Source organism: Lithobates pipiens, unplaced genomic scaffold (genome assembly GCF_037356315.1).
Source record: "Lithobates pipiens isolate NorthernLeopardFrog02 unplaced genomic scaffold, aLitPip1_a1.2 Scaffold_23, whole genome shotgun sequence".
Taxonomy (NCBI): Eukaryota; Metazoa; Chordata; class Amphibia; order Anura; family Ranidae; genus Lithobates; species Lithobates pipiens.
The window spans coordinates 142,286,937-142,305,219 of NW_027507785.1; the positions used below are offsets into that span (position 1 = coordinate 142,286,937).

At 46.3% G+C, this 18,283-nt stretch overlaps 5 pseudogenes; 3 read left to right on the forward strand and 2 right to left on the reverse strand.

The window, feature by feature from the left end:
• The first annotated feature begins 9,562 nt into the window (after positions 1 to 9,562).
• LOC143929113 (5S ribosomal RNA) lies at positions 9,563 to 9,681 on the forward strand (annotated as a pseudogene).
• A 917-nt stretch (positions 9,682 to 10,598) lies between these two features.
• On the forward strand, positions 10,599 to 10,717 carry LOC143928712 (5S ribosomal RNA; annotated as a pseudogene).
• A 377-nt stretch (positions 10,718 to 11,094) lies between these two features.
• LOC143928959 (5S ribosomal RNA) lies at positions 11,095 to 11,213 on the forward strand (annotated as a pseudogene).
• Positions 11,214 to 17,732: 6,519 nt separating this feature from the next.
• On the reverse strand, positions 17,733 to 17,851 carry LOC143928914 (5S ribosomal RNA; annotated as a pseudogene).
• Positions 17,852 to 17,951: 100 nt separating this feature from the next.
• Positions 17,952 to 18,070, reverse strand: LOC143928846 (5S ribosomal RNA; annotated as a pseudogene).
• Positions 18,071 to 18,283: the final 213 nt, after the last annotated feature.

Genomic DNA, 18,283 nt, shown 5'->3' on the forward strand with positions numbered 1-18,283 from the left:
TACACTAGACTCTCTGAATACACTAAACCCTCTGTATACCACAGCCTGTCTTCTGTATACACTAGACTGTATAAACTAACTAGAATACACCAGCCTGTCTTCTGTACCCACTAGATTCTCTGTATACACTACCCAGTGTTCTGTATACACTGTCAGCTTGGATGTATACCCAAGCCTGTCTTCTGTATACACTAGTCTCTTTATATGCACTGTCCTATCTGTATACACTCAACACTCTCCATACACGAACCTCTCTATATACACTAACATCTTTGTATATACTAGCCTCTCTTTAAACTAGCCTCTCTGTGTACCCCAGCCTCACTGTTTACTCTAGCATCTCTGTATACTCAAGCCTATCTGCATACACGAGTCTGTATTCTGTATACACTAGCCTCTCTTTAAACTAGCCTCTCTGTATACCCCAGAATAACTGTATACTCTAGCCTCTCTGTATACACTAGCATTTCTGTATACATCACCCTATCTGTATTCACTAGCCTCTCTGTATACCCCAGCCTGCCTCTCTATATACACTAGCTTTTCTTCTGAATATAATAGTCTCAGTCTCTCTCTATAACCAATCCTGTTTTCTGTATACATTAGCATGTGTCCTGTATACACTAGCCTGTCTTCTTTATTCTCTAGCCTACCTTCTGTATACCTTAGCCTCTCTGTATAAACTAGCCTTCCTTCCATATACACTGCCATTTATGAGGTAAACAACGAGTCTGGTGTACATAAACGACAGGCTAGAGTATAAAGAGAGGATAGGGTATACAGAAGAAAGCCTTAGCCTCTTAGCCTTAGCCCCTTCTGTATACCTTAGCCTCTCTGTATAAACTAGCCTTCCTTCTATATACACTGCCATTTATGAGGTAAACAAAGAGTCTAGTGTACATAAACGACAGGCTAGAGTATAAAGAGAGGATAGGGTATAACAGAAGAAAGCCTAGTGTATACAGAACACAGGCTAGTACCCTGAGCCTGGGTGAGAGAGGATGAGGAGCATTAGGAGGGCTAGGTCTTTCACATCCGACCAAGTGTTCAGCATGATGTGGCTCAACACGTCCAGCTGCCGAAAATAAGGACAAGCATGGGAGGCACACAACACCCACTGTAACAGTGCTAGGTTCCTGCATTACAGAACCAGAACACCAGCAATAAGGGGTATCTTCAGGTGTATACTGTGCAGGAGGCACACAACACCCACTCTAACTTCTGCACTGCAGATGCCTGTATTGCAGAAATTGAACACCAGTAATAAAGGGTAGCTTCAGGTGTGTACTGTGCAGGAGGCACATAACACCCACTGTAACAGTGCTAGGTTCCCAAGCAGTAAAGACACTGTCCATGCCTATCATCCTCTTTCCCTGACCGCCGCAACACACTATACAAGGCCACCGCGCTGGTGGCCTTATATAGTGTAGGGTGTGTACTAAACCCCCTTGAGCTATAATTGGCCACAGGAATACTGCCTGTGGTCAATTGTGGCTCTCCTCTCAGAGGATGTCAAATCTGTTCTTATTATATAGAACTTATTATGCTCCTCGTAAACTTTTTCAATTTGGCACGACGCAAGTTGCCCCCTGTGTGGGAACATGGGGGGAGACATAATGCACATGTTTTGGAGATGCCCGAAGTTGATCTGCTACTGGATGGAGGTGACAGGAACCATTGATCGGGTGTTTGGAACCACCACCAGGATAGAGGCAAAGTATTGTCTCCTGGGATTAGTTGAAGGAGTTGGAAACCCAGGAAGCAGCCAGATGGCAGTTCTGAGATGCCTATTTCAGGCAAGGAAACTGACTGCCCAACCCTGCTTAGCCTCCAATGTTGGCAATGACTTGTTTTTTTTTTTGCTTGTTTCCCAAGATGACCATGTTGGCGTTTGTCAAGATGGTTGAGAGTGCCCGATCTTGTCTGATCTCGGAGTCTAAGCATTGTCGGGCCTGATTAGTAACTGGATGGAAGACCGACTGGGAAATACCAGGTGCCTTATGCTTATTTCTTGATCATACATCACGGGACACAGGATCATTACATAGTGGGTTATATAGGCACCTCTGGTGATTGGACACTGGTTAACCCCCAATTAAGGAGAATTCCTCCCCTATATAACCCCTCCCATATGGGAGGCACCTCAGTTTTGTAGCAAAGCAATAGGAAACCACGTAAAACCCAAGAGGGGTGGGAGCGCTGTGTCCCGTGATGTACTCTCAAGAAAAGGATTTTACAGGTAAGCTGTATATAAAAATCCTATTTTCTTGATCATACATCACGGGACACAGGAGCTTCATTACATAGTGGGATGTCCCAAAGGAATGTTCAGATTGAGGGGAGGGAGACACAGATCATAATATATAGACCGCCAAGGACCGGAGGACCTAAACTGCAGCCTGCAGTACACTGCGCCCAAAGACGATATCCTCTTGCCCTCTGACATCCACCTGATAGAATCTGGTGAATGTGTGGACTGATGACCAAGTTGCAGCCTTACAGATCTGAGCCAGGGAGGCCTGGTGATGCACTGCCCAAGAAGCACTTACAGCCCTAGTTGAGTGCGCTTTCACTTGAAAAGGAGGGATCTTCCCTTTAACACTATAGGCCTGAGAAATAATCTGTCTAATCCACCTTGAGAGAGTGGATTTTGATGCTGCCTGACCCTTCCTAGGGCCTTCCGGCAAAATAAATAAGCAATCAGTTTTCCTTATCTGTGCAGTTGCCTGAAGATAGATACTGATTGCCCTTACCACATCCAAAGTGTACAAAGATTCTTCTTCTGCAGACTGTGGGTCCGGAAAAAAGGATGGTAGGCTTACATCTTGATTCAAATGGAATCCTGAAACCACCTTAGGCAGAAAGGACCTGTTGGGACGCATTACCACCAGGTCCTTATGAATAATTAGATACGGTTCTTTACTGGAGAGAGCTGCTAGTTCTGACACTCTTCTAGCTGTGGATATGGCTACCAAGAAAACCAATTTTTTAGTCAAAAGAATTAACGAAGCCTGATGCAAAGGTTCACCCCCAATTAAGGAAAATTCCTTCCCTATATAACCCCTCCCATATGGGAGGCACCTCCATTTTTTCACCTGTATCTATGGTGGTTGGTCACGTAAAACATGTGCTATGAAGAAAGCTCTGTGCAGGTTCCTGCTGGGCCCTAAGGGCTACAACAAACCAGATCCATATCTCGGCCTGATATTTTGACTCCCAAGATGATATTATACCCAGGCCCCGTCATCTGAAGAAACGAGGTTTTGCCTGTAAGTCCTCTCCTATTGGAAGACTGGTCTCTGGGAAAACCAGACTTACTGTACTATTTACATAGTGGCACGAAAGTTTCTGGCAGAGTCTATTACAAGGTCCAGGTAGGAGGTTCTTCTGAGAAGGAACCCCAAAAAAAACCTGAAGGTTGGCACAATTCTGCCCGCCGTGATGGGTGAAGGCTGGAATCTGTCTGTTTTCAGCAATTCCTGCGGCGAGGACAGGTAAGGGAAGTTAATCCTGTATAAATTATATTATGGATTTCTTCAGTGTAGTTGTATGTCTTACCTGGTTTCCACCACTAGGGGGAGTAAGAGCAGCCTGATGCATACTTACATGCCTTTCAGATACACACGCTCAGTGAAGCCTGGTTCTCCCAGATGACTCACGTCTCCACTGCAATCTCTGCCACAATGAAGGTAATACAGGGGTCCCACGTAGTCTGGGGGTCCCAGGCAGCTCCGATGGCAATTCCCTTCCCTCCTGGATACCGGAAGTCCTCGTGCACATGCGTGCATGCGCGCCGAGCTCACTCCCATGCTAATGGTGGAGGGGGGAGTGTGTTTGCGAGCCGTGTCGTTCAGTGTGCACGGCGCTGTACTGTGCAGGCGCCAGACAGCAGTTTTACAGCTCAGAGCGTCAGGGGGCTGTAAGTGGAGACACAGGAGCTGTGGGCAGTAAGCATCCCACGGGATTGGATCCAGGAAAACCTAAGACACCTACTCAGCATCAGGTTGTGCAGTTTAAGCATATATATTTATTGTGAGACTTTAAGCACAACAGTGATTGCACTTTGTACTAGTACCTCTGCTTTGTAGCTTAGGACTATGTCTCCTCGTAAGAGGGTCTCAGGGGGAGATAACAAGGGCACTGGTAAGTCACCGCCTAGTTCTAGGTGTTCTAAAAATGCCTGTAGGTTACCATCCCCCCCTGCAAGACTGGAGTCAGCCTCACAGGATGAGTCAGTGCCCCTGTCAGGATTTGCAGCCTCTCATAATATTTCAGCCCCGGTATACGTCACTGAGGACTCCCTTAGGGCTACATTGGAGGGTTTTGAAGGGAGAATCATGAATTTTATTTCAGCTACCCTGAAAGATAGCAGGAAAAGGGGTAGATCCCCTCCCTCTGCTGAGATTCCTCTTTCAGATGACACTTCTGACAATGAGGAGAGATCCCTATCTTGGGAAAGGGATCTTGAGCAGTCGGATGAATCAGAGGAAGAGGAGATAGTCCCCTCCTCGCATGCGCTCAGAAAACAGGTGTAGTATTATACTGAATTGGTGCGTACCACATTCAGAATGCCTGCTGCTGAGATCGCTACGTCCTCTGTTTCTTCCCTGGGAGTCAGGAAAATCCCACAACCGGCCTTTTCCTTTCCAATTCATCCCTTAATGGATAAATTGTTGTATGAGGATTGGGGACATCCCGATAAACTGTTTTCTCCTCCTAAAAGGTTTTCTATGCTTTATCCTCTGGAGGAAAGTTTCACCAAGAAATGGGGGGTCCCATCTGTCGATGCGGCTGTTTCTTGCTTAAAATGGAAACCTGACCTGTCCTTTGGATAATGCTCAGGTATTTAAAGATCCAACTGATAAGAAGCTGGAAACATTATTAAAAGCCTCCTTTTCCATAACTGGTGCTGTAGTGCAAGCTACAGTCACAGCTGTGGGGTTGTGTCAGTTCCTCAAGGAACAGGTTAAGCAGATGCTTGGCCTCCTTCCTGTATATGTATAGTGGTGGGTAGATGATTAATTCGTTATTATAAGTACTCTTCCGCAGCAACCCAATTCTTCCAGAGAGATGCACTTTATTGACTTCCAATACAGAAGTCAACAGATGACAAAATATCTTACAGATCTAGAACATATTCAGAGCTCCATATTCCTTAATCCTTGGTGCCTTCACACACACAGACAAGACTGACTGCCATGTTATATATCCTAAGCATTGAATGGCTGAGCAATTTGATTGGCCCTTTCCATTAAATGCTTTGATCTCCTTGTGTCTTTTTTTTCATAGTGACAAAAGATTACTCCTAGCCGTGAACAGCTGTAGTCATGAACTGCCCTAATTTGCATTCTTGCATATAAACATAAACAAGTTCCCTTCAATATGCATAATTAGATTAACAGATCCCACCTTAACAACCTTTTGGTGTATAGAATAAGGCCTATACCCCAATCTAAATTCTTGCATGTTAATACCAACAGGTTTCCTTCAATGTGTGTAATTAGATTAACAGAAACCACCTTAACAATCTTTTGGTCAACAAGTCCCCTTTGATATGTGTAATTGAGTTGGCTCGGACAAGTCACTCAGTCAACTGACATATGGCCTGGTCAATCTTGTACGGTATGTGTCTATATAACACCATATATAAAATATATGGACATACATATATATATATATATATATATCAACATATAATACATATATATTACAACACTTCCCAGTGAGGAAGTGGAAAATTATGCAGAAATACCTCAAATTCTGTGTTTCATGATTGATGCGATTTTGGATTCTATCCAACAAGCATCTCGTTTGTCTCTCCTGTTGGTACACATGTGAAGGGCCCTATGGCTAAAGAATTGGGCAGCTGAGCAATCATGCAAGAAGCATTTGATTGGGTTCCCGTTTAAAGGGGAACGTTTGTTTGGAGAAGAATTAGACAAATTCATACAAAAAATTTCAGGGGGTAAATCTACTCTCCTTCCAGTCAAAAGGAGCAAACGTCCATCATTTAGGCGTTCTCTCTCTCCCGGAGCATCAAGCTCTAAGCAGTGGCGACGGCCTTCTCAACCCCCCTCTACAGGAAAGGCTCAAGGCCGGGCCCAGGGGCAGAAGAAATCCTGGGGGCGAAAGCCTGCCAAGCAGAGCCCGAAAGCTTCCTTGTGAAGGGGCACCTCCGGTCGGCCAAGTGGGGGGAAGACTCCTGCAGTTTGCAGAAGCCTGGCGGGAAGAGATCCGGGACGAGTGGGTGGTCTCTTCGGTATCCCTGGGCTACAAGCTGGAGTTTCAGGAGATTCCACCTTCTCGCTTTCTAAGGTCAAGGATCCCCAGGGACCCAGTAAAGCAAGACCGCTATTTCTGGCCTTAGATCACTTACTATCCCAGGGGGTGATAGTAGAAGTGGACCCAAAAGAACAGGGTTCAGGGTTTTACTCGAATCTCTTCACCGTTCCAAAGCCAAATGGAAGTGTCAGACCTATCCTGGATCTGAAGGATCTGAACCGTTTTTTACGCATCCGGTCCTTCTGAATACAATCAATTCGCACTGTGGTCTCCTCCCTGCAAGGGGGAGAGTTTATGGCATCAATAGACATCAAGGATGCATATCTCCATGTGCCAATTTTTCCCGCACACCAAAAGTATCTAAGGTTCGCGGTAGAGCGGTGCCATTTTCAATTTGTGGCCTTGCCGTTCGGGCTAGCTACGGCCCCTCGAGTCTTCACAAAGATTCTGGACCCTCTCTTGGCAAACCTAAGAGCTCAGGGTATAGCCGTCATGGCTTATCTAGACGATTTGCTTCTCATAGAGAAAACAGTAGCGCTCCTGAACCACAGTGTTACCAGAACGCTAGAACACCTGGAACGCCTAGGTTGGATTATAAACCTAGAAAAGTCGTCCCTACAGCCTGCTACCAGGTTGGAATACCTGGGTATGGTTATCGACACTGCTCAGGGCAAGGTGTTTCTACTAAGGCCAAAAGCCTTGGCCATTGGGGATCTGGTGCGCCTAATTCTGAGCAGAAGATCTTCCCCCATTCGGTTGTGCATGAGACTGTTAGGGGAAATGGTCGCCTCCTTCGAGGCCGTTCCATTCGCCCAGTTCCACTCAAGGCCTCTGCAAAGATGCATCCTTGCGGCTTGGAACAGGAAGCCCCAATCCTTGGATCTTCCTATGCGTCTATCCCCAGGGACACGCAAGAGCCTCGTCTGGTGGTTACAAACCGAGAATTTGCTGAAAGGCAAAACTTTTCTTCCTCTTCCATGGAAGATTATTATGACAGATGGCAGCCTGACAGGCTGGGGAGCAGTGTTGGAGGAGACGTGCTCGCAGGGGAAATGGTCTGCGATCGAGAAGCTATTGCCCATAAATGTCTTGGAGATCCGGGCAGTTAATATGGATCTCATAAACTGGTCTTTCAGACTACAGGGTCTCCCTGTTTGGGTTCAGTCCGACAATGCCACAGCAGTGGCCTATATCAATCACCAGGGCGGTACCAGGAGTCTGGTTGCGCAAAAAATGGTGAATCGCATACTTGTCTGGGCAGAAAGGCATGTTCCATGCCTTTCTGCAGTCTTCATTCCAGGAGTGGAAAATTGGCAGGCGGATTTTCTGCGCCACCAGCAGTTGTGCCTAGGAGAATGGGCTCTGCACCCCGACGTGTTTTGGAACATATGTCGCAGGTGGGGTACTCCAGACGTAGATCTGTTTGCGTCCAGGTTCAACAGAAAACTGGCCAAATTTGTGTCAAGGACAAGAGATACACTCGCTCAGGGGTCGGATGCTCTGACAGTTCCCTGGGATCAGTACAATTTGATTTATGCCTTCCCCCCGTGCCTGCTTCTGTCGCGGTTCCTGGGAAGAGTCAAGAGGGAAACAAAGTCGCTTCTTTTGGTAGCCCCGGCTTGGCCCAGGCGACCGTGGTACGCAGAGATCATGAAGTTGGCAGTAGGCAGGCCGTGGATCCTCCCTCTCCGGTCAGATCTGCTCTCACAGGGTTCTGCTTTACACAGTCCTGCTTTACACAGTCTGAATTTGACGGTTTGGCTGCTGAGACCCACATTCTGAGAGACCGTGGGCTTTCGGGGCCAGTCCTTTCTACTCTGGTCAATGCCAGAAAGCCGGCCTCCAGGCTTATTTACTACAAAATCTGGAGGGCATATGTTTCCTGTTGTGAACTCAGGGAATGTCATCCTAGAAAGTATGTCATTAGCAGGATCTTGGCCTTCCTCTAGTCAGGCCTAGAAATGAATTTGGCCGTAAGCACTATCAAGGTGCATATTTCGGCCTTGTCAATGTTTTTTCAGAAACCACTTTCATCCAGGGGGCTATGCGGATAAGGCGCCAGTCAAACCTCCGGTATGCCCATGGGATCTGAATTTGGTTCTCTCAGCTTTGCAGGGGCAACCTTTTGAACCTTTGCATCAGGCTTCGTTAGTTCTTTTGACTAAAAAATTGGTTTTCTTGGTAGTCATATCCACGGCTAGAAGAGTGTCAGAACTAGCAGCTCTCTCCAGCAAAGAACCGTATCTAATTATTCATAAGGACCTGGTGGTAATGCGTCCCAACAGGTCCTTTCTGCCTAAGGTGGTTTCAGGATTCCATTTGAATCAAGATGTAAGCCTACCATCCTTTTTTCCGGACCCACAGTCCACAGAAGAAGAATCTTTGCACACTTTGGATGTGGTAAGGGCAATCAGTATCTATCTTCAGGCAACTGCTCAGATAAGGAAAACTGGTTGCTTATTTATTTTGCCGGAAGGCCCTAGGAAGGGCCAGGCGGCATCAAAATCCACTCTCTCAAGGTGGATTAGACAGATTATTTCTCAGGCCTATAGTGTTAAAGGGAAGATCCCTCCTTTTCAAGTGAGAGTGCACTCAACTAGGGCTGTAAGTGCTTCTTGGGCAGTGCATCACCAGGCCTCCCTGGCTCAGATCTGTAAGGCTGCAACTTGGTCATCAGTCCACACATTCACCAGATTCTATCAGGTGGATGTCAGAGGGCAAGAGGATATCGCCTTTGGGCGCAGTGTACTGCAGGCTGCAGTTTAGGTTCTCCGGTCCTTGGCGGTCTATATATTATGATCTGTGTCTCCCTGCCCTCAATCTGAGCATTGCTTTGGGTCATCTCACTATGCAATGAAGCTCCTGTGTCCCGTGATGTATGATCAAGAAAATAGGATTTTTATATACAGCTTACCTGTAAAATCTTTTTCTTGAGAGTACATCACGGGACACAGGGCTCCCACCCCTCTTGGGTTTTACGTGGTTTCCTATTGCTTTGCTACAAAACTTAGGTGCCCCGCATATGGGAGGGGTTATATAGGGGAGGAATTCTCCTTAATTGGGGGTTAACCAGTGTCCAATCACCAGAGGTGCCTATATAACCCACTATGTAATGAAGCTCCTGTGTCCCGTGATGTACTCTCAAGAAAAGGATTTTACAGGTAAGCTGTATATAAAAATCCTATTTTTTATGTTGTTGGCGTTGACCTGTTTTTTTTGCTTGTTTCCCAAGATGACCATCTTGGCGTTTGTCAAGAGGGTGAGAGTGCCCAAAGAAAGTGCCTACGGCCAAATCACCCTGAAAGTGCCCGATCTTGTCTGATCTCAGAGGCTAAGCATTGTCGGGCCTGATTAGTAACTGGAAGGGAGACCGACTGGGAATACCAAGTGCCGTAGGCTTCTTTTTATGTTGTTGGCGTTGACATGTTTTTTTTTTCCGCTTGTTTCCCAAGGTGACCATCTTGGCATTTGTCAAGAGGGCTGAGAGAGCCCAAAGAAATCTCCTACAGCCACATCACCCTGAAAGCGCCCGATCTTATCTGATCTCAGAGGCTAAGCAGGGTCCGGCCTGGATAGTACCTAATTACAGGTGCCGTAGGAATCTTTTTATATTGTTGGCTTTGACCTGTTTTTTTTTCGCTTGTTTCCCAAGGTGACCATTTTAGCATCTGTCAAGAGTTTTGAGTATGTCCCGAAGCGTTCGCCTAAGGCCCCATCACCCTGAAAGCGCCCAATCTCAGAGGCTAAGCAGGGTCAGGGTCAGATGGGAGACCGCCAGGGTCTATGTTGTTGGCGTTGACCTGTTTTTTTTTTCACTTGTTTCCCAAGATGACCATCTTGGCATTTGTTAAGAGGGTTGAGAGTGTCTGAATAGAACACCTATGGCCACATCACCCTGAAAACGCACAATCTCATCTGATCTCAGAGGCCTAGCAGTGTACGGCCTGGTTAATACCTGTTTGGGAGACCATCTGTGAATACCAGGTGCCGTAGGCTTCTTTTTATGTTGTTGGTGTTGACCTGTTTATTTTTGCTTGTTTCCCAAGGTGACCATCTTGGCGTTTAACAAGAAGGTCGAGAGTGCCCAAAGAGATCACCTACGGCCCCATCACCCGGAAAGCACCCGATCTTGTCTGATCTCGGAGGCTAAGCAGTGTCAGGCCTGGTTAATACCAGGATGGGAGAACGTCTGGGAATAACAGGTGCCGTGGGCTTCTTTTTATGTTATTGGCCTTGACCTGTTTTTTTTTTTCACTTGTTTCCCAAGGTGACCATCTTGGCATTTGTCAAGAGGGTTGAGAGTGCCTGAAGAGATCACCTACGGCCCCATCACCCTGAAAGCGCCCAATCTTGTCTGATCTCGGAGGCTAAACAGTGTCGGGCCTGGTTAGTACCTGGATGGGAGACCGCCTGGGAATACCAGGTGCCATAGGCTTCTTTTTATGTTGTTGGCTTTGACCTGTTTTTTTCACTTGTTTCTCAAGGCGACCATCTTGGCGTTTGTCAAGAGGGTTGGGCGTGTCTTGAAGAGAACGCTTACGGCCACATCACCCTGAAAGCACCCAATCTCATCTGATTTCAGAGGCTAAGCAGTGTCAGGCCTGGTTAGTACCTGGATGGGAGACTGCCTGGAAAGACTAGGTGCCATAGAAGGATCTGGCCTGGTTAGTGTCTTGATTGGGAGATCGCCTGGGAATACCGGATGCCGCAGGGTTCTTTTTATGTTGTTGGCTTTGACCTGTTTTTTTAGCTTGTTTCCCAAGGTGAACATCTTGGCCTTTGTCAAGAGGCTTCAGAGTGCCCAAAAAGAGTGCCTACGGCCAAATCACCCTGAGAGAGCCCAATCTCATCTAATCTCGGGGGCTAAGCAGCGATGGGCCTGGTTAGTACCTGGATGGGAGACAGCATGGGAATACCAGGTGCTGTAGGCTTCTCATTATGTTGTCGGCGTTGACCTGTTTTTTTTCCCTTTTTTCCCAAGGTGACCATCTTGACATTTGTCAAGAGGGTTGAGAGTGCACAAAGAAATTGCCTACGGGCACAACACCCTGAAAGCGCCCAATCTCGTCTGGTCTCAGAGGCTAAGCAGGGTTGGGCCTGGTTTGTACCTGGATGGGAGACCACCTGGGTTTTCCAGATACCGCAGGCTTCTTTTTATGTTGTTGGTGTTGACCTGTTTTTTTTCGCTTGTTTCCCAAAGTGATCACCTTGGCATTTGTCAAGAGGGTTGAGAGTGCCTAAAGAGATCGCTTACAGCAGCATCACCCTGAAAGCACCCTATCTCTTCTGATCTCGGAAGCTAAGAAGGGTTGCTACGCAAACCCAAATGAATGTCCCGTGAAGGATAGGATGAGCCTGATGCCCAAGGTAACCCAGACATGAGAATGAACTTCTTGTGAATGAGAGGATACGTGGGGAAAAATGAGCAAGGGCTGACCCGAAGAACCCCTGCAAGAAGATGGCTGAGCAGTCTGAAAAAACCCAACACAAGACCACCTGGGGTATACAGTGAGGCTATTATAATTGGAATGAGGCTGGGGTAATAAGATTGGCTTGGGTATACGGCGAGGTACACCCTAGAAAAGAAACAGAAATCAGAAAAGTCAAACAAGGTAATACAGATAGGCTAATGTTATTCCCCTGAGCCTAGTGTATACAGAAGAATGGCTAGTGTATACAGAGAGGCTAGTGTGTACAGATGACAAACTATTGTTTACAGATAGGCTTGTGTATACAGAAGAGAGTCTGGGGAATTCAGTGAGGCTAGTGTATGCAGAGAGGCTGGGACACCGAGACTATTGTAAAAAGAAGGCAGGCTAGTGTATATAGGTTACGGGCACGTGTATACAGAAGTCAGAGAGGCTAGTCTATATAGAGGGACGCGATCTTTAAATCCTGGTAAACCAACTCACACAAAACCATCTTATTTCTACCTTACACGCAGCAATAAATATTAAGATATTAACATTTAACCGGTCTTCTCAGTGCTACCGGAACAACTTTTACATTTAGAGTAATGCAACGATTTCTCAGTTTTATGAAGCTACTGCAACTAACGCTTTGATTTCTTTCCTGTTAAATTATGCTCTGCAATATTAAGCCATGTAAATTGTCCTATTGGTCTACTAACAATGCTATGTATAACAATACAAATCTTTCAAAAGCAATATAGTCTCACTACAATACTTACACTCTGCATAATAAATATGATTAATGCGACTAATGCTAATAAAAAAGTCGGTTAAAACTCGGCTATAGGTAGAGAATTAAACTATCTTACATCAAAATAAACCATGGGTGTACACAGAAAGATTAATGTATACAGAAAGGCTAGCGTGTACAGAAGACAGGACTTTATTTTTTGCTAATGCAACTACTTCTAAATCATGTAAAGAGTTACAGTGCTTTTTTCATATTTTGGTGCTGTTAAAAGGTCAGTGGTGTGTTGTCAGTGGTGATATCAATGTGACAGTTAATGTGGAGAACTACATATATACAAAATAGAGCAAAAGAGTGCTAAGTTTATTTTGTTAAGTCATTGACTGATAGACGTTAAGTAATTGGCCGTTATTGGTTTGGCAGTACATGGAAACACATTTTAAAAATACTAGCCTCCCCTTTCTACGGTCAAGATCCTTCCCTAAGGTCTACCACTCTACTAACCCCTCCTCTAAGACCAAGGGAATCTCCATTCTGATCTCTAGCAGGCTCCCCTTGGTTCTCCAGGATTCTCTGGTGGACCCTGGGGGCCGATAGCTTTTTCTTAGGGGCCACATTGGAGAGCTCCTTTTTACATTTGCCACTGTGTACGCTCCCAATGATCACCAAGACACATTCCTCAGAACTACCCTGCACAGATTATGTGACTTTCGGGAGGGCCAGTTGATATTAGGTGGGGACTTTAATGTCCCCTTTCGCCATCGGTTGACACTTCTGCCTCTTGCTCCTCGCTCCTCATTTCCTCTAGAAAGCGGATTACTAAGTGTTTACTGAATGACCAATTAGTTGATGTCTGGTGTCTGCAACACTCCGGGGAAAGGGACTACTCTTTTTGCTCTTCCCCTCACAAATCATACTTGAGGATAGACTTCTTCTTGATTCCACATGACCAACTGCACTTGGTGAGCTCTTCCTCCATCGGCGATATTACTTGGTCCGACCACGCTCCTGTAGCTCTTACCTACACCCTCTCTAGGAACCCCTCACCTAGGTCTCTATTCTGTCACCTTAATGAGAGCCTCCTCCAGATACCAGAAGTTTTAGCAGATGTGACCAGGGAATTGGACCTTTATTTCCAAGAAAACTAAACGCAGGACTGCGACCCGGGGATAATTTGGGAGGCTCACAAGTCAGTATTCCGCAGGGTACTTATCAGGCATGGGGCACGCATCAAACGAACACGGAAGGAACAAATTGCTAATCTGTTTTGTGAACTTGCCTCTGTGGAAGCGAAACATAAACATGCCCCCTAACGGACCTTAGAGATTGAATTGGGGACACTCCGTACCCAGATTACTGACCTACTCCATTATAAAGCGAAAGCGGCACTCCAGTTTTGTCGTAAACTGACGTAGGAGTCCGGGGACAAATGCGGAAAAATCTTTGCCAGGTCGGTAAAGGAGTTGAAATCTGCCTCTTACATACAACAGTTGATAGATGAGAATGGCCAGAGGGCCTCTACCCCAACCCAAATAGCCAAAGTCTTTGAAAAATGCTACTCTGATCTCTACAACCTGCCCGATTCAGGGTCCGGACAGGACAATATAGACAGATATGTAACCGGTTCTGGTCTACCAACCCTCTCATCGGAATCACGGGAGTACTTGGAGAACCCGATCACACTGGAAGAAGTCCAGATGGCCGTGGGACCTCCGAAGGTGGGTAAGGCTCCGGCCCTGACGGATATACCGCACAATACTATAAGACCTTCCTCCCTATTCTCGGCCCGCGCTTGGTGAATTTATTGAATACTCTGAGCTCGAATGGGGATTTTCCTGAGCATACCCTTAGAGCCCACATCTCGTTGATACCTAAGGAGGGCAAAGACCCGGGCCTATGTGGGAGCTACAGACCCATTTCCCTCCTAAATTCGGTCCTAAAACGATTGTCTAAAATCCTTGCCACGTGATTGGCACAGCACTTGCAGTCCCTTATACATATTGACCAGTTAGGTTTTATTCCCACCAGGGAAGATAGGGACAACACCATTAAGGTGCTTACCCTAGTCCATAAAGCAAAGTCATCTGGGACCCCTTGTCTTTTCGTGAGTACTGATGCCGAGAAGGCTTTTGATCGAGTCAAATGGACATTCATGTTCTCGATCCGTCGCCATATAGGTCTGAGTGAACGGATGCTGACATGGATAAGTAAGATATACTCACGCCCTTCAGCTCAACTCAAAGCGAATGGGGTGCTCTCATCTCCCCTTGACATTGGGAATGGGACCAGACAGGGTTGCCCCCTGTCGCCCCTATTATTCGCACTGTCATTGGAACCCTTTCTCTCCACAATTCGACAAAACTCAGACATAACGGGACTCCAAATGGGTACTATTGACTGCAAGATATCTGCCTACGTGGATGACATGCTGTTCTTGTTGACGAATCCCAGAATTCCTTGCCAAATCTCCTTCGGGAATTCCAGATATACGGGATACTTCTTGAAATCAGAGGCCATGGGGGTCGAAGTCCCCCCGCAAACGTTACTAGACTTGCAGTCCAATTTTCGAATTAAATGGACCCATACAGCCCTTAAGTACTTAGGTACTTACATTCCACCGGACAACGCGTGTACGTTTATGTTGAACTTCCCCCCACCCCTTGTCACTAAGATCCACAGTTTGCTTCACGGGTGGCATTCTGGCCTCCATTCCTGGTTCAGGAGATGCAAAAATGCTAAAGATGCTAAAATGAACATACTCCCTAAATTTACCTATCTTTTCCAAGCTCTCCCGATCCAGATTCCAGTCCCGTTTTTTAAGCAAGCTCAATCCCTGCTCACTCAATTTAACTGGGCCCACAAAAATCCCAGACTTAAGTGGTCACAGCTGACATTGTCTAAACAACAGGGAGGGTTGGTTCTCCCTGACTTGCGATGCTACTACCTGGCCTCCCATCTGGGGCGTGTATTGGACTGGAATGGAAACAAACTTTCTAAGCTCTGGGTGCAACTAGGACAATCTCACTCCCAAATTCCACTAAGAAGCGCCATGTGGTGCTATAAGGATTTACCCACAGAATTGACGTCACATCCCACTATAGGGGCTTCATTGAAAGTCAGTCACCTGATCGCTACCCAAAACACACTCACGTCTTTGACTTCCCCCCTTTTCCCTATACGTGGCCATCCGAACTTTGAACCGGGGACCCACTTAGAAATTCCAACCTAGACCATGCGTCTAAATTCGTCATTGATGAAAAATGGAAAACATCATTTTTTCCATTCCATCCCCAATACTCAAACTTCCGCCCGCCCTCAGACGGAGTTTGAGACTCTTTGCAGGAGCGAAGGCCCTTTGGTCCACATTCCCTCTCAAACAGATCACCCACACTTAACCTGTCTGTCCAACTGGGAAAAGGACCTTAATTGCTCGTTTTCCCCAGCACAGAGACAACGCGTTATAACTTTGTCTCTCAAAACCTCGCTGTGCACGAAGAAACAGGAGACAAATTTTAAACTTCTCACCAGGTGGTATTTGACACCATCAAAGCTGCATAAATAATTCCCCTCTTCCTCGAACATATGCTGGAGGTGTGGAGAAGAAGAGGGCACGTTGCTCCACATTTTTTGGTCCTGCCCCAGCTTGGTGGACTTCTGGACAGAGATCCGATGCATAACACAAAAATTCACAGACTTCTCCATCCCGGAAGAGGCTGCATTCTTTCTCTTGCACTTTTCACAGATTATCATTAAGAAGTACAAAAAATCAATTTTATGGCATGTGATAAATGCGGCGAAATCCTGCATCCCTCTCTATTGGAAAAAATGTTCCCCCCTTTCATTACTCACTGGCTTGGGAAAATAGAGGACATTAAAAAAAATGGAGGACTTGATCCTCACATCACAAGGTAAACAAGAATTTTTTAAACAAACCTGGGACATCTGGAATACCTTTATATTCTCGCTGGAAGGATGTCACCTGCTATCACCTTAGTGCTCTGAGCTTTCCTTGACTGGCCCCTTGGACAGTGGCTGCCATTGTGTCTCGTCCCCTCTTCTCCTTTCCTGATCTTTTACCCCTTCTCTTTTCTGCCTTCCTCCCCTATCTCTCACCCCCTCCACCCACTCTCTCTTTTGGAAAAAGTGGAAAATTGGGAATGACGGCCCCCCCCCCCCCCCCCGGATGGATTATGCCGGAGGGATCTGGGGTTTGTGTGACCCTGGATCTTGGTACAGTACTTTATCCGTGCCTTGAATCATTATGATTGATGGAAGGCAGACTCACAGTTGCGAATATACCTGTATCAAGTATTGTTCAGCTGCTTTTTGCTCTGTATTTCTCTGTTGCATTATGTACTCGGGGGACCGTCTTCCCCTGTTTGGAGAAAAAATTATATTTGAAAAAAAAAAAAGAAGCCTACGACACCTGGTATTCCCAGGCGGTCTCCCATCCAGGCATTAACCAGGCCTGACCCTGCTTAGCCTCCAAGATCAGACGAGATGGAACAGATTCAGTGTGATGTGGCCGTAGCCAATATCTTCAGGCACTCTCAACTCTCTTGACAAACAACAAGATGGTCACCTTGGGAAAGAAACAAAAAAAAACAAGTCAACGCCAACAACATAAAAAGAAGTCTACAGCACCTAGTATTCCCAGGTGGTCTCCCATCCAGGTATTAACAAGGCCCGACCCTGTTTAGTCTCTGAAATCAGACGAGATCTGGTGCTTTCAGGGTTATGTGGCCATGGGCAAGCTCTTCAGGCACTCTCAACCCTCTTGACAAACACCAAGATGGTCACCTTGGTAAACAAACAAAACAAAAACAAGTAAACGCCAACAACATAAAAAGAAGCCTACAGCACCTAGTATTCCCAGGTTGTCTCCAATCAGGGTACTAGCAAGGCCCAACCCTGTTTAGCCGCTGAGATCAGAGGAGATCGGGCGCTTTAAGGGTTATGTGCCCATATGCAATCTCTTTGGGCACTCTCAACCCTCTTGACAAATGCCAAGATAGTCACCTTGAGATACAAGCGAAAAAAGACAGGTCAATGTCAACAACATAAAAAGAAGAATACGGCACCTGGTATTCCAATGCCATCTCCCATCCAGGTACTAACTAGGCCCAACCCTTCTTAGCCTCAGAGATGAGAAGAGATAGGGCTTTTTCAGGGTGATGCTGCTGTAAGCGATGTCTTTGGGCACTCTCAACCCTCTTGACAAATGCCAAGATGGTCACCTTGGGAAACAAGCGGAAAAAAACAAACGAATCAACGCCAACAACATAAAAAGAAGCCTACAATAACTGGTATTCCCAGGTGGTCTCCCATCCAGGTACTAACCAGGCCTGACTCTTCTTAGCCTCCAAGATCAGACAAGATTGTGTGCTTTCAGAGTGATGTGGCCATAGGCAATCTCTTCAGGCACTCTCAACCCTCTTGACAAACACCAAGATGGTGACCTTGGGAAACAAGCTAAAATAAAACAGGTCAACGCCAACAACATAAAAAGAAGCCTACAACACCTGGTATTCCCAGGCGGTCTCCCATCCACGTACTAACAAGGCCCGACTCTTCTTAGCCTCCAACATCAAATGAGATTGGGTGCTTTCAGGGTGATGTGCCCGTAGGCAATCCCTTCAGGCACTTTCAACCCTCTTGACAAACGCCAAGATGGTCACCTTGGGAATCAAGCAACAACTTAAAAAAAAAGCCTATGGCATTGAGAAATCCCAGGCGGTCTCCCATCCAGGTACTAACCAGGTCCCAACCCTGCTTAGCCTCTGAGATCAAATGAGATTGGGCTCTTTGAGGGTGATGCAGCCATAGTAGATTTTTTTCAGGC